Source organism: Arachis hypogaea, chromosome 19 (assembly GCF_003086295.3).
Source record: "Arachis hypogaea cultivar Tifrunner chromosome 19, arahy.Tifrunner.gnm2.J5K5, whole genome shotgun sequence".
Classification (NCBI taxonomy): domain Eukaryota; kingdom Viridiplantae; phylum Streptophyta; class Magnoliopsida; order Fabales; family Fabaceae; genus Arachis; species Arachis hypogaea.
Window position 1 is genome coordinate 34,609,715 of NC_092054.1, and position 14,739 is coordinate 34,624,453.

The window sequence follows — 14,739 nt, forward strand, 5'->3', positions numbered from 1 at the left end:
TTCCTTCTTCCATTCTTCTCTTCTTATACTCATATAAGGAATCTCTATACTGTGACATAGAAGATTCCATATTTCTTTTCTGTTCTCTTCTTTTTCATATGAGCAGGAACAAGGATAAGAATATTCTTGTTGAAGCTGATCCTGAACCTGAAAGGACTCTGAAGAGGAAGCTAAGGGAAGCTAAAGCACAACTCTCTGGAGAAAATCTGACAGAAATTTTCAAAAAAGAAGGAGACATGGCCGAACCTAACAACAATGCACGGAAGATGCTTGGTGACTTCACTGCACCAAATTCCAACTTACATGGAAGAAGCATCTCAATCCCTGCCATTGGAGCAAACAATTTTGAGCTAAAGCCTCAATTAGTTTTTCTGTTGCAACAGAATTGCAAGTTTCATGGACTTCCATCAGAAGATCCTTTTCAGTTCTTAACTGAATTCTTGCAGATCTGTGATACTGTTAAGACCAATGGGCTTGATCTCGAGGTCTACAGGCTTATGCTTTTCCCGTTTGCTGTAAAAGACAGAGATAAAATATGGTTGGACTCTCAACCTAAAGATAGCCTGAACTCTTGGGATAAGCTGGTCACGACTTTCTTAGCCAAGTTCTTTCCTCCTCAAAAGCTTAGCAAGCTTAGAGTGGATGTTCAAACCTTCAAATAGAAAGAAGGTGAATCCCTCTATGAAGCTTGGGAGAGATACAAGAAACTGACCAAAAAGTGTCCTTCTGACATGCTTTCAGAATGGACCATCCTGGATATATTCTATGATGGTCTGTCTGAATTATCTAAGATGTCATTGGACCATTCTGCAGGTGGATCCATTCACCTAAAGAAAACGCCTGCAGAAGCTCAGGAACTCATTGACATGGTTGCAAATAACAAGTTCATGTACACTTCTGAAAGGAATCCTGTGAGTAATGGGACGCCTCAGAGGAAGGGAGTTCTTGAAATTGATACTCTGAATGCCATATTGGCTCAAAATAAAATATTGACTCAGCAAGTCAATATGATTTCTCAGAGTCTGAATGGATTGCAAGCTGCATCCAACAGTACTAAAGAAGCATCTTCTGAAGAAGAAGCATATGATCCTGAGAACCCTGCAATAGCAGAGGTGAATTACATGGGAGAACCCTATGGAAACATCTATAATCCCTCATGGAGAAATCATCCAAATTTCTCATGGAAGGATCAACAAAAGCCTCAACAAGGCTTTAATAATGGTGGAAGAAACAGGTTTAGCAATAGCAAGCCTTTTCCATCATCCTCTCAGCAACAGACAAAGAATTCTGAGCAGAATCCATCTAGCTTAGCAAATATAATCTCTGATCTATCTAAGGCCACTCTAAGTTTCATGAATAAAACAAGGTCCTCCATCAGAAATTTGGAGGCACAAGTGGACCAGCTGAGTAAAAGAGTCACTGAAACTCCTCCTAGTACTCTCCCAAGCAATGCAGAAGAGAATCCAAAAAGAGAGTGCAAGGCCATAACCTTACTTGGTTTGGCCAAACCCAGAGAGGAGGAGAAGGACGTGAATCCTAGTGAGGAAGACCTCCTGGGACGTTCACTGACCAATAAGGAGTTTCCCTTTGAGGAACCAAAGGAATCTAAGGCTCATCTAGAGACCATAGAGATTCTATTGAACCTCTTTTTACCATTCATGAGCTCTGATGACTATTCATCTTCTGAAGAAGATGAAGACATTGTTCAAGGGCAAGCTGCCTAGTATTTAGGAGCAATCATGAAGCTGAATGCCAAGCTATTTGGTAATGAGACTTGGGAGGACGAGCCTCCATTGCTCATTGATGAACTAAATATCTGGGTTCAGCACACTTTACCTCAAAGGAAACAGGATCTTGGTAAATTCCTAATTCCCTGTAACATAGGCACAATGACCTTTGAGAAGGCTCTGTGTGACCTGGGGTCAGGCATAAACTTAATGCCACTCTCTGTAATGGAGAAACTAGGAATATTTGAGGTACAAGCTGCCAAATTCTCATTAGAGATGGCAGACAAATCCATGAAACAGGCTTATGGACTAGTAGAGGACATGTTAGTAAAGGTTGAAGGCCTTTACATCCCTACTGATTTCATAATCCTAGACACTGGGAAGGATGAGGATGAATCCATCATCCTTGGAAGACCCTTCCTAGCCACAGTAAAAGCTGTGATTGATATGGACAGAGGAGAGTTGGTCCTTCAACTGAATGAGGACTACCTTGTATTTAAGACTCAAGGTTCTCCTTCTGTAACCATGGAGAGGAAGCATGAAAAGCTTCTCTCACTGCAGAGTCAACAAAAGCCCCCATAGTCAAACTCTAAGTTTGGTGTTGGGAGGCCACAGTCAAACTCTAAGTTTGGTGTTGAGAGGCCACAACCAAACTTTAAGTTTAGTGTTGAGAGGCCCTAACCATGCTCTGATTATCTGTGAGGCTCCATGAGAGCTCACTATCAAGCTATTGACGTTAAAGAAGTGCTTATTGGGAGGCAACCCAATGTTATCTAATTATATCTATTTATTTTCTATTGTTATTTTATGTTTTCTGTAGGTTGATGATCATGTGAAGTCACAAAAACAACTGAAAAATAAAAAATAGAATGAAAAATAGTATTAAAAAATAGCTCACCCTGGAGGAAGAGCTTACTGGCGTTTAAACGCCAGTAAGAAGCATCAAACTGGCGTTTAACGCCAGAAAGAAGCATCAAGCTGGCGTTAAACGCCAGAAACAAGCACCAGACTGGCGTTTAACGCCAGAACAGAGCATGGAATTGGCGTTAAATGCCAGAAACAAGCAGCAAGCTGGCGTTTAACGCCAGACATGCAATCTAAGGGCGTCTGCACGCCTAAATGGAGCAGGGATGTTAAGTCCTTGACCTCTCTGGATCTGTGGACCCCACAAGATCCCCACTTACCCCACCTCTTCTTCTCTCCTCTTCACACCTTTTCATAACTCTTTTCCCCAAATACCCTTCACCAATCACCTCCATACCTCTTCCCTAAATACCCTTAACCACTCACATCCATCCACTCTTCCCCATAAACCCCACCTACCTCCAAAATTCAAATTTTTTCCCTCCCAAACCCAACCCTAATGGCCGAAACCTAACCTCCCCCCACCCCTATATAAACCCCTCAACACTACTCCATTTTCACACATTACAACCACCACTTCTCCCCCTTGGCCGAATACACATTCTCCCTCCATCTCTTCCATTTTCTTCTTCTTCTACTACTTTCTTTCTTCTTTTGCTCTGGGATGAGAAAACCTTTTAAGTTTGGTGTGGTAAAAGCATTGCTTTTTGTTTTTCCATAACCATCAGTGGCACCTAAGGCTAGAGAAACCTTAAGAAAGAGGAAAGGGAAGGCAACTGCTTCCACCTCTGAGTCATAGAAGATGGAGAGATTCATCTCAAAGGTCCATCAAGACCACTTCTATAAAGTTGTAGCCAAGAAAAAGGTGATCCCTGAGGTCCATTTTAAGCTCAAAAAGAGCGAATATCTAGAGATCTGACAAGAGATTAGAAGAAGAGGATGGGAAGTTCTCTCTAATCCTATTCAACAAGTCGGGATCTTAATGGTTCAGGAGTTCTATGCAAACGCATGGATCACTAGGAACCATGATCAAAGTGTGAACCCAAACCCAAAGAACTGGCTTACCATGGTTCGGGGGAAATACTTAGATTTCAGTCCAGAAAATGTAAGGTTGGCGTTCAACTTGCCAATGATGCAAGAAAACGCACGCCCCTACACTAGAAGGGTCAACTTTGATCAAAGGTTGGACCAAGTCCTCATGGACATATGTGTGGAACGAGTTCAATGGAAAGTTGACTCAAGAGGCAAGCCGGTTCAATTGAGAAGACCAGACCTTAAGCCTGTAGCTAGAGGATGGTTGGAGTTCATCCAACGCTCAATTATTCCTACTAGCAACCGGTCTGAAGTTACTATAGACCTGGCCATCATGATCTATAGTATCATGATTGGGGAGGAAGTGGAAGTTCATGAGATTATACCTCAAGAACTCTACAAGGTGGCTGACAAGTCATCCACTTTGGCAAGGTTAGCATTTCCTCACCTTAATTGCCACCTTTGCAATTCGGCTGGAATTGACATAGAGGGAGATATCCTTATTGATGAGGACAAGTAAATCACTAAGAAAAGGATGGAGCAAACAAGAGATCATGGACCTCAACAAGAGCATGAGGAAATTCCTCACCATGAAATCCCTGAGATGCCTCAAGGGATGCACTTTCCTCCACAAAACTATTGGGAGCAAATCAACACCTCCCTAGGAGAATTAAGTTCCAACATGGGACAACTAAGGATGGAACACCAAGAGCACTCCATCATTCTCCATGAGATTAAAGAAGATCAAAGAGCTATGAGGGAGGAGTAACAAAGACAAGGAAGAGACATAGAGGAGCTCAAGAGCACCATTGGTTCTTCAAGAAGAGGAAGACGCCACCCTCACTAAGGTGGACTCGTTCGTTAATCTCCTTGTTCTTATTTTCCTGTTTTTCGGTTTTTGAGCCTTATGTTTTATTTATGTTTGTGTCTTTACTATATGATCATTAGTGTTTAAGTGTCTATGTCTTAAAGCTATGAATGTCCTATGAATCCATCACCTCTCTTAAATGAAAAATGTTTTAATTACAAAAGAACAAGAAGTACATGATTTTGAATTCATCCTTGAAATTAGTTTAATTATTTTGATGTGGTGACACTACTTTTTGTTTTCTGAATGAATGCTTGAACAGTGCATATGTCTTTTGAATTTGTTGTTTATGAATGTTAAATATGTTGGCTCTTGAAAGAATGATGAAAAAGAGAAATGTTATTGATAATCTAAAAAATCATAAAATTGATTCTTGAAGCAAGAAAAAGCAGTGAATACAAAAGCTTGCGAAAAAAAAGAAAAGAAAGAAAAAGAAAAAAAGCAAGCAGAAAAAGCCAAGAGCTCTTTAAACCAAAAGGCAAGGGCAATAAAAAGGATCAAAGACTTTGAGCATCAGTGGATAGGAGGGCCTAAAGGAATAAAATCCTGGCCTAAGCGGCTAAACCAAGCTGTCCCTAACCATGTGCTTGTGGCGTGAAGGTGTCAAGCCAAAAACTTGAGACTGAGCGGTTAAAGTCGAGGTCCAAAGAAAAAACAGAGTGTGCTTAAGAACCCTGGACACCTCTAATTGGGGACTCTAGCAAAGCTGAGTCACAATCTGAAAAGGTTCACCCAGTTATGTGTCTGTGGCATTTATGTATCCGTTGGTAATACTAGAAAACAAAGTGCTTAGGGTCACAGTCAAGACTCATAAAGTAGCTGTGTTCAAGAGTCAACATACTGAACTAGGAGAATCAATAACACTATCTGAATTCTGAGTTCCTATAGATGCCAATCATTCTGAACTTCAAGGGATAAAGTGAGATGCCAAAACTGTTTAGAGGCAAAAAGCTACTAGTCCCGCTCATCTGATTGGAGCTAAGTTTCATTGATATTTTGGAATTTATAGTATATTCTCTTCTTTTTATCCTATTTGATTTTCAGTTGCTTGGGGACAAGCAACAATTTAAGTTTGGTGTTGTGATGAGCGGATAATTTATACGCTTTTTGGCATTATTTTTATATAGTTTTTAGTATGATTTAGTTAGTTTTTAGTATATTTTTATTAGTTTTTAAATAAAAATCACATTTTTAGACTTTACTATGAGTTTGTGTGTTTTTCTGTGATTTCAGGTAATTTCTGGCTGAAATTGAGGGACTTGAGCAAAAATCAGATTCAGAGGCTGAAGAAGGACTGCAGATGCTGTTGGATTCTGACCTCCCTGCACTCAAAGTTGATTTTCTGGAGCTACAAAAGTCCAAATGGCGCGCTCTCAATTGAGTTGGAAAGTAGACATCTAGGGCTTTCCTAAAATATATAATAGTTCATACTTTATCCGAGTTTAGATGACGCAAACTGGTATTCAACGCCAGCTCTCTGCCCTATTCTGGCGTTAAACGCCAGAAACAGGTTGCAAAGCTGAGTTAAACGCCAGAAACAAGTTACAAACTGTCGTTTAACTCCAAGGAAGACCTCTACACGTGAAAGCTTCAATGCTCAGCCCAAACACACACCAAGTGGGCCCCGGAAGTGGATTTCTGCATCATTTACTTATTTCTGTAACCCTAGTAACTAGTTTTGTATAAATAGAACTTTTAACTATTGTGTTAGGAATCTTTTGGATCATTTTTGAGATCATCTTTTGATCATTTTAGATCTCTAGACCTCCATGGGAGGCTGGCCACTTGGACATGTCTACCCTATTTTCACTTATGTATTTTCAACGGTAGAGTTTCTGCACACCATAGATTAAGGTGTGGAGCTCTGCTGTTTCTCATGAATTAATGCAAAGTACTATTGTTTTTCTATTCAATTCAAGCTTATTTCTTCTCTAAGATATTCTTTCGCACACAAGAACATGATGAATGTGATGATTATGTGACGCTCATCATCATTCTCACTTATGAACGCGTGCCTGACAAACACTTCCGTTCTACATGCAAACAAGCTTGAATGCATATCTCTCAGCCTCCTGATCTATGATCAGATTCTTCGTGGTATAGGCTAGAATTATTGGCGGCCATTCTTGAGATCCGGAAAGTCTAAGCCTTGTTTGTGGTATTCCGAGTAGGATCTGGGAAGGGATGGCTGTGACGAGCTTCAAACTCGCGACTGCTGGGCATAGTGACAGATGCAAAAGGATTACTGAATCCTATTCCAGTATGATCGAGAACCGACAAATGATTAGCCGTGCGGTGACAGTGCATTTGGACCATTTTCACTGAGAGGACGGGATGTAGCCATTGACAACGGTGATGCCCAACATACAGCTTGCCATGGAAAGTAGTATGAAGGATTGGATGAAAGCAGTAGGAAAGCGGAGATTCAGAAGGAACTAAGCATCTTCATACGCTTATCTGAAATTCTCATCAATGAATTACATAAGTATCTCTATCTTTATTTTACGTTTTATTTATCTTTTAATTATTAAAACTTTATAACCATTTGAATCCGCCTGACTGAGATTTACAAGGTGACCATAGCTTGCTTCAAGCCGACAATCTCCGTGGGATCGACCCTTACTCACGTAAGGTTTATTACTTGGACGACCCAGTGCACTTGCTGGTTAGTTGTGCGAAGTTGTGACAAAGAACAAAAATTATGAACGTGCGTACTAAGTTTTTGGTGCCGTTACCAAGGAATGAACGATCACGATTTCGTGCATGATGAGCGGATAATTTATACACTTTTTGGCATTATTTTTACATAGTTTTTAGTATGATTCAGTTAGTTTTTAGTATATTTTTATTAGTTTTTAATAAAATTCACATTTCTGGACTTTATTTTGAGTTTGTGTGCTTTTTCTGTGTTTTCAGGTATTTTCTGGCTGAAATTGAGGGACTTGAGCAAAAATCAGATTCAGAGGTTGAAGAAGGACTGCAGATGCTACTGGATTCTGACCTCCCTGCACTCAAAGTAGATTTTCTGGAGCTATAGAACTCCAAATAGCACGCTCTCAATCGTGTTAGAAAGTAGACATCAAGGGCTTTTCAGCAATATATAATAGTCCATCCTTTGCCCGAGTTTAGATGACGCAAATTGGCGTTCAACGCCAGTTCCATGCTGCATTCTGGAGTTAAACGCCAGAAACAGGTTGCAAAGTGGAGTTAAACACCAGAAACAGGTTACAAACTGGCGTTCAACTCCAAGAGAAGCCTCTATACGTGTAAAGCTCAATGCTCAGCCCAAGCACACACCAAGTGGGCCCCGAAAGTGGATTTTTGCATCATTTACTTATTTCTGTAAACCCTAGTAACTAGTTTAGTATAAATAGAACTTTTTACTATTATCTTCAGAATCTTTGGATTGTCTTTTGATCCTCGGATCACGTTTGGGGGCTGGCCATTCGGCCATGCCTGAACCTCCATCACTTATGTATTTTCAACGGTAGAGTTTCTACACACCATAGATTAAGGTGTGGAGCTCTACTGTTCCTCACGAATTAATACAAAGTACTATTGTTTTTCTATTCAATTCAAGCTTATTCCAATTCTAAGATATTCATTTGCACCTCAATATGAATGTGATGATCGTGACAGTCATCATCATTCCCAACTATGAACACGTGCCTGACAACCACTTCCGTTCTACCTTAGATTGAATGAATATCTCTGGGATTCCTTAATCAGAATCTTCGTGGTATAAGTTAGAATCCATGGATGACCATTCTTGAGATCCGGAAGGTCTAAATCTTGTCTGTGGTATTCCGAGTAGGATCTGGGAAAGGATGGTTGCGATGAGCTTCAAACTCGCAAGTGCTGGGCGTAGTGACAGACGCAAAAGGATCAATGGATCCTATTCCAGTATGATCGAGAACCGACAGATAATTAGCCATGCAGTGACAGCGCATTGGACCATTTTCACTGAGAGGACACGATGTAGCCATTGATAACGGTGATGTCTAACATACAGCTTGCCAAAGAAAGGAGTATGAATGATTGGATGAAGATAATAGGAAAGCAGAGGTTCAGGAGGAACGAACACATCTCTATACGCTTATCTGAAATTCTCACCAATGAATTACATAAGTATCACTAACTTTATTTTGTATTTTATTTATCTTTTAATTATTAAATCTCTATAATCAATTGAATCCGCCTGACTGAGATTTACAAGGTGACCATAGCTTGCTTCAAGCCGACATTCTCCGTGGGATCGACCCTTACTCACGAAAGGTTTATTACTTGGACGACCCAGTGCACTTGCTGGTTAGTTGTGCGAAGTTGTGACAAAGAATTAAGCTTATGAACGTGCGTATTGAGTTTTTAGCGCCGTTACCAAGGAATGGAACCATCACGATCCACCATGTTTTTGGCGCCGTTGTCGGGGATTGTTCGAGTTTGGACAACTGACGGTTCATCTTGTTGCTCAGATTAGGTAATCTTATTTTATTTTTAAGCTTTTTACTTTTATTTATTTTTGAAAAAAAATTTATTTTTTTCTTTTTCGTTTTTCCCAAAATAATTTTCGAAAAAACCTAAAAAATTAACAAAATCATAAAATCAAAAATGATTTGATGTTTCTTGTTTGAGTCTAGTGTCTAATTGTAAGTTTGGTGTCAATTGCATGCTTTTAACTTTTCTTAAATTTTCAAAGAACACATGCATTGAGTTTCTTTCTTGTTCTTCATGATCTTCAAGTTGTTCTTGATAAGTCTTCTTGTTTGATCTTTAAAATTTCTTGTTTTGTGTCTTTTCTTATTTTTCATATGCATTCTTGAATTCTTAGTGTCTAAATATTAAAAATTTATAAGTTTGGTGTCTTGCGTGTTTTCTTTTATTAAAAATTTTTCAAAAATACATACTTGATGTTCATCATAATCTTCAAAGTGTTCTTGGTGTTCATCTTTGCATTCAAAGTGTTCTTGCATGTTTCCTTTGTTTTGATCCAAAATTTTTATGTCTTGAGTCTTTTTGATGTTTTTCTCCTTCCTTATTAAAATTCAAAAAAATAAAAAAATATCTTTCCCTTATTCTCTCATAAATTTTCGAAAATTTGAGTTGTCTTTTTCAAAACTTTTTAAAATCTAGTTGTTTCTTATGAGTCAAATCAAATTTTCAATTTAAAAACCTTATCTTTTTCAAATTTTTTCAAAAATCAAATCTTTTTCATTTTTCTTTCATAATTTTCGAAACTTTCAAAATTAATTTTCAAAAATCTTTTTCTTAATTTTAAAATCTCTACTAACAATTAATGTGATTGATTCAAAAATTTTTAAGTTTGTTACTTGCCTAGTAAGAAAGGTTCAATCTTTAAATTTTAAAATCCTATCTTTTTGTTTCTTGTTAGTCAAGTAATCAACTTTAATTTTCAAAATCAAATCTTTTTAAATTTCTTTTTCAAATCTTTTTCAAAATAAATTTCAATTACATCTTTTTCAAAATTAATTTTAAAATATTTTCTAACCTCTTTTCTAACTTCTTATTTTTTCAAAAAAAATTGATTTTCCAATCTTTTTCAATTAACTACTTGACTTTTTGTTTGATTTTAAAAGTTTACTATTTCAATCATATCTTTTTCAAAACTACCTAACTAACTCTCTTTTTCTAATTTTCGAAAATCACTTCCCTCTTTTTCAAAATTTCTTTTTAATTAACTAATTGTTTTAAACTTTAATTTAATGTAATTTCATTTTTCTTTTTAATTTTCGAATTATAACTTTAATTTTAAATTAAAAACAAAAATATTATTCTTTTCTTTTCAATTAATTTCGAAAATTCCATCCCCCTCATCTCTTTCTAATTATTTTATTTATTTACTAACACTTCTCTTCATCTAAAAAAATTCGAACCCTCTCTTCCTCCTGGTGTTCGAATTTCTCTTCTCCTATTCTTTTCTTCTTCTACTCACATAAAGGAATCTCTATACTGTGACATAGAGGATTCTATATTTTCTTTTGTGTTCTCTTCTTTTTCATATGAGCAGGAACAAGGATAAGAACATTCTTGTTGAGGCTGATCCTGAACCTGAAAGAACTCTAAAGAGGAAGCTAAGGGAAGTTAAAGCACAACTCTCTGGAGAAAATCTGACTGAAAATTTCGAAAAAGAAGGAGACATGGCCGAAAATAATAATAATTCAAGGAAGATGCTTGGTGACTTTACTGCACCTAATTCCAATTTACATGGAAGAAGCATCTCAATCCCTACCATTGGAGCAAACAACTTTGAGCTGAAACCTCAATTAGTTTCTCTGATGCAACAGAACTGCAAGTTTTATGGACTTCTATCAGAAGATCTTTTTCAGTTCCTAACTGAATTCTTGCAGATCTGTGATACTGTTAAGACCAATGGGGTTGATCCCGAGGTCTACAGGCTCATGCTTTTCCCGTTTGCTATAAGAGACAGAGCTAGAATATGGTTGGACTCTTAACCTAAGGATAGCCTGAACTCTTGGGATAAGCTGGTCATGGCTTTCTTAGCCATGTTCTTTCCTCCTCAAAAGCTTAGTAAGCTTAGAGTGGATGTTCAAATCTTCAAACAAAAGGAAGGTGAATTCCTCTATGAAGCTTGGGAAAGATACAAGGAACTGACCAAAAAGTGTCCTTCTGACATGCTTTTAGAATGGACCATCCTGGATATATTCTATGATGGTCTGTCTGAATTATCAAAGATGTCATTGAACCATTGTGCAGGTGGATCCATTCACCTAAAGAAAACGCCTGCAGAAGCTCAAGAACTCATTGACATGGTTGCAAATAACCATTTCATGTACACTTTTGAAAGGAATCCTGTGAGTAATGGGACGCCTCAGAGGAAGGGACTTCTTGAAATTGATACTCTGAATGCCATATTGGCTCAGAATAAAATATTGACTCAGCAAGTCAATATGATCTCTCAAAGTCTGAATGGATTGAAGGAATCATCTAACAGTACTAAAGAGGCATCTTCTGAAGAAGAAGCTTATGATCCTGAGAACCCTGCAATAGCAAAGGTGAATTACATGGGTGAACCCTATGGAAAGACCTATAATCCCTCATGGAGAAATCATCCAAATTTCTCATGGAAGGATCAAAAAAAGCCTCAACAAGGCTTTAATAATGGTGGAAGAAACAAGTTTAGTAATAGCAAGCCTTTTCCATCATCCACTCAGCAACAGACAGAGAATTCTGAGCAGAATCCATCTAGCTTAGCAAATATAGTCTCTGATCTATCTAAGGCCACTGTAAGTTTCATGAATTAAACAAGGTCCTCCATTAGAAATTTGGAGGCACAAGTGGGCCAGCTGAGTAAAAGAGTCACTGAAACTCCTCCTAGTACTCTCCTAAGCAATACAGAAGAAAATCCAAAGAGAGAGTGCAAGGCCATTGATTTAACCATCATGGCCGAACCTACAAGGGAGGGGGAGGACGTGAATCCTAGTGAGGAAAACCTCCTGGGACGTCCAGTGACCAATAAGGAGTATCCCTTTGAGGAACCAAAGGAATCTGAAGCTCATCCAGAGACCATAGAGATTCCATTGAACCTCTTTCTGCCCTTCATGAGCTCTGATGATTATTCTTCCTCTGAAGAGGATGAAGACATTACTGAAGAGCAAGTTGTTAAATACCTTGGTGCAATCATGAAGCTGAATGCCAAATTATTTGGTAATGAAACTTGGGAAGATGAACCTCCCTTGCTCACCAATGAACTAAATACATTGGATAGGCAGAAATTACCTCAAAAGAAACATGACCCAGGCAAATTCTTAATATCCTGTACCATAGGCACCATGACCTTTGAGAAGGCTCTGTGTGACCTGGGGTCAGGAATAAACTTAATGCCACTCTCTGTAATGGAGAAACTTGGGATCTTTGAGGTGCAAGCTGCTAGAATCTCATTAGAGATGGCAGACAACTCAAGGAAACAGGCTTATGGACAAGTAGAGGACGTGTTAGTAAAGGTTAAAGGCCTTTACATCCCTGCTGATTTCATAATCCTAGACACTGGGAAGGAAAAGGATGAATCCATCATCCTTGGAAGACCCTTTCTAGCCCAGCAAGAGCTGTGATTGTTGTGGACAGAGGAGAGTTGGTCCTCCAACTGAATAAGGACACCCTTGTGTTTGAAACTCAAGGATCTCCTTCTGTAATCATGGACAGGAAGCATGAAAAGCTTCTCTTACTGCAGAGTCAACCAAAGCCCCCACAGTCAAACTCTAAGTTTGGTGTTGGGAGGCCACAACCAAACTCTAAGTTTGGTGTTGAACCCCCACATTCAAACTCTAAGTTTGGTGTTGGGAGGTTCCAACCTTGCTCTGATTATCTGTGAGGCTCCATGAGAGCTCACTGTCAAGCTATTGACATTAAAGAAGCGCTTGTTGGGAGGCAACCCGATGTTATTTAAGCATGTCTATTTTATTTTCTTTTTGTTATTTCGTGTTTTATTAGGTTGATGATCATGTGAAGTCACAAAAACTACTGAAAAATAAAAAACAGATTGAAAAACAGCATTGAAAATAGCACACCCTGGAGGAGAGCAGTCTGGCATTTAAACGCCAGAAACAAGCATCTGTCTGGCGTTTAACGCCAGAAACAAGCACCAAGCTGGCGTTTAATGCCAGAAACAAGCATCTACCTGGCGTTAAACGCCAGAAACAGGCTACATTTGGGCGTTTAATGCCAGAAACTAGCAGCAGTCTGGCGTTAAACGCCAGGATTGCACAGCAAGGGTGTTTTACATGCCTAATTGGAGCAGGGATGTTAAGTCCTTGACCCCACTTGATCTGTGAACTCCACAGGATCCCCACCTCTTCTTCTCTCCTCTTCACACCTTTCCACAACATTCTGCCCCAAAATAACCTCCACCAATCACCTCCAATTCCTCTCCAAAACCATTATACACCCACCTACACCCACCCACTCAAATTTAAACCATCACTCCTTCCTTTTCACACATCATAACCACCTTAAAACCCCAGTGGCCGAACCATTCACACACCTCCATATCCTCCATTTTCTTCTTCTTCTACTACTTCCTTTCTTCTTTTGCTCGGGGACGACCAAACCTTTTAAGTTTGGTGTGGTAAAAGCATTGCTTTTTGCTTTTCCATAACCATTTATGACACCTAAGGCCAAAGAAACCTCTAGAAAGAGGAAAGAGAAGGCAAAAGCTTCCACCTCTGAGTCATGGGAGATGGAGAGATTCATCTCAAAAGCTCATCACTAAGAAAAGGATGGAGCAAACAAGAGAGTCTACTTATGGACCTCAACAAGAACATGAGGAAATTTCTCACCATGAAATCCCTGAGATGCCTCAAGAGATGCACTTCCCTCCACAAAACTATTGGGAGCAAATCAACACCTCCCTAGGAGAATTAAGCTCCAACATGGGACAACTAAGGGTGGAGCACCAAGAGCACTCCATCATCCTCCATGAAATTAGAGAAGATCAAAGAGCTATGAGGGAGGAGCAACACAGGCAAGGAAGAGACATAGAGGAGCTCAAAAGCACCATTGGTTCTTCAAGAAGAGGAAGACGCCACCCTCACTAAGGTGGACTCATTCCTTAATCTCCTTGTTCTTATTTTCCTATTTTTTGGTTTTTGAGCCTTATGCTTTATTTATGTTTGTGTCTTTACTATATGATCATCATTGTCTAAGTGTCTATGTCTTAAAGCTATGAGTGTCCTATGAATCCATCACCTCTCTTAAATGAAAACTGCTCTAAAAACAAAAGAACAAGAAGTACAGGGTTTCGAATTCATTCTTGAAACTAGTTTAATTATTTTGGTGTGGTGACAATACTTTTCATTTTCTGAATGAATGCTTGAACAGTGCATATGTCTTTTGAAGTTGATGTTTATGAATGTTAAATATGTTGGCTCTTGAAAGAATGATGAAAACGAGAAATGTTATTTGATAATCTGAAAAATCATAAAAATGATTCTTGAAGCAAGAAAAAGCAGTGAATACAAAAGCTTGCAGAAAAAGAAAAAGAAAAAGCAAGCAGAGAAAGCCAAAAGCTCTTAAAACCAAAAGGCAAGAGCAAAAAGCCAATAGCCCTTAAAACTAAAAGGCAAGGGTAATAAAAAGGATCCAAGGCTTTGAGCATCAGTGGATAGGAGGGCCTAAAGGAATAAAATCCTGGCCTAAGCAGCTAAACCAAGCTGTCCCTAACCATGTGCTTGTGAAGTGAAGGTGTCAACTGAAAACTTGAGACTGAGCGGTTAA

The 14,739-nt window shown here is 38.7% G+C and overlaps 2 non-coding genes across 2 annotated transcripts; both read right to left on the reverse strand.

Moving 5' to 3' along the window:
- Positions 1-629: 629 nt before the first annotated feature.
- Positions 630-737, reverse strand: LOC112780649 (small nucleolar RNA R71). The gene has a single exon (XR_003191471.1). It is a non-coding gene; the product is annotated as a small nucleolar RNA R71 (small nucleolar RNA).
- A 10,302-nt stretch (positions 738-11,039) lies between these two features.
- Positions 11,040-11,147, reverse strand: LOC112782071 (small nucleolar RNA R71). The gene has a single exon (XR_003192812.1). It is a non-coding gene; the product is annotated as a small nucleolar RNA R71 (small nucleolar RNA).
- Between the last annotated feature and the right edge of the window lie 3,592 nt (positions 11,148-14,739).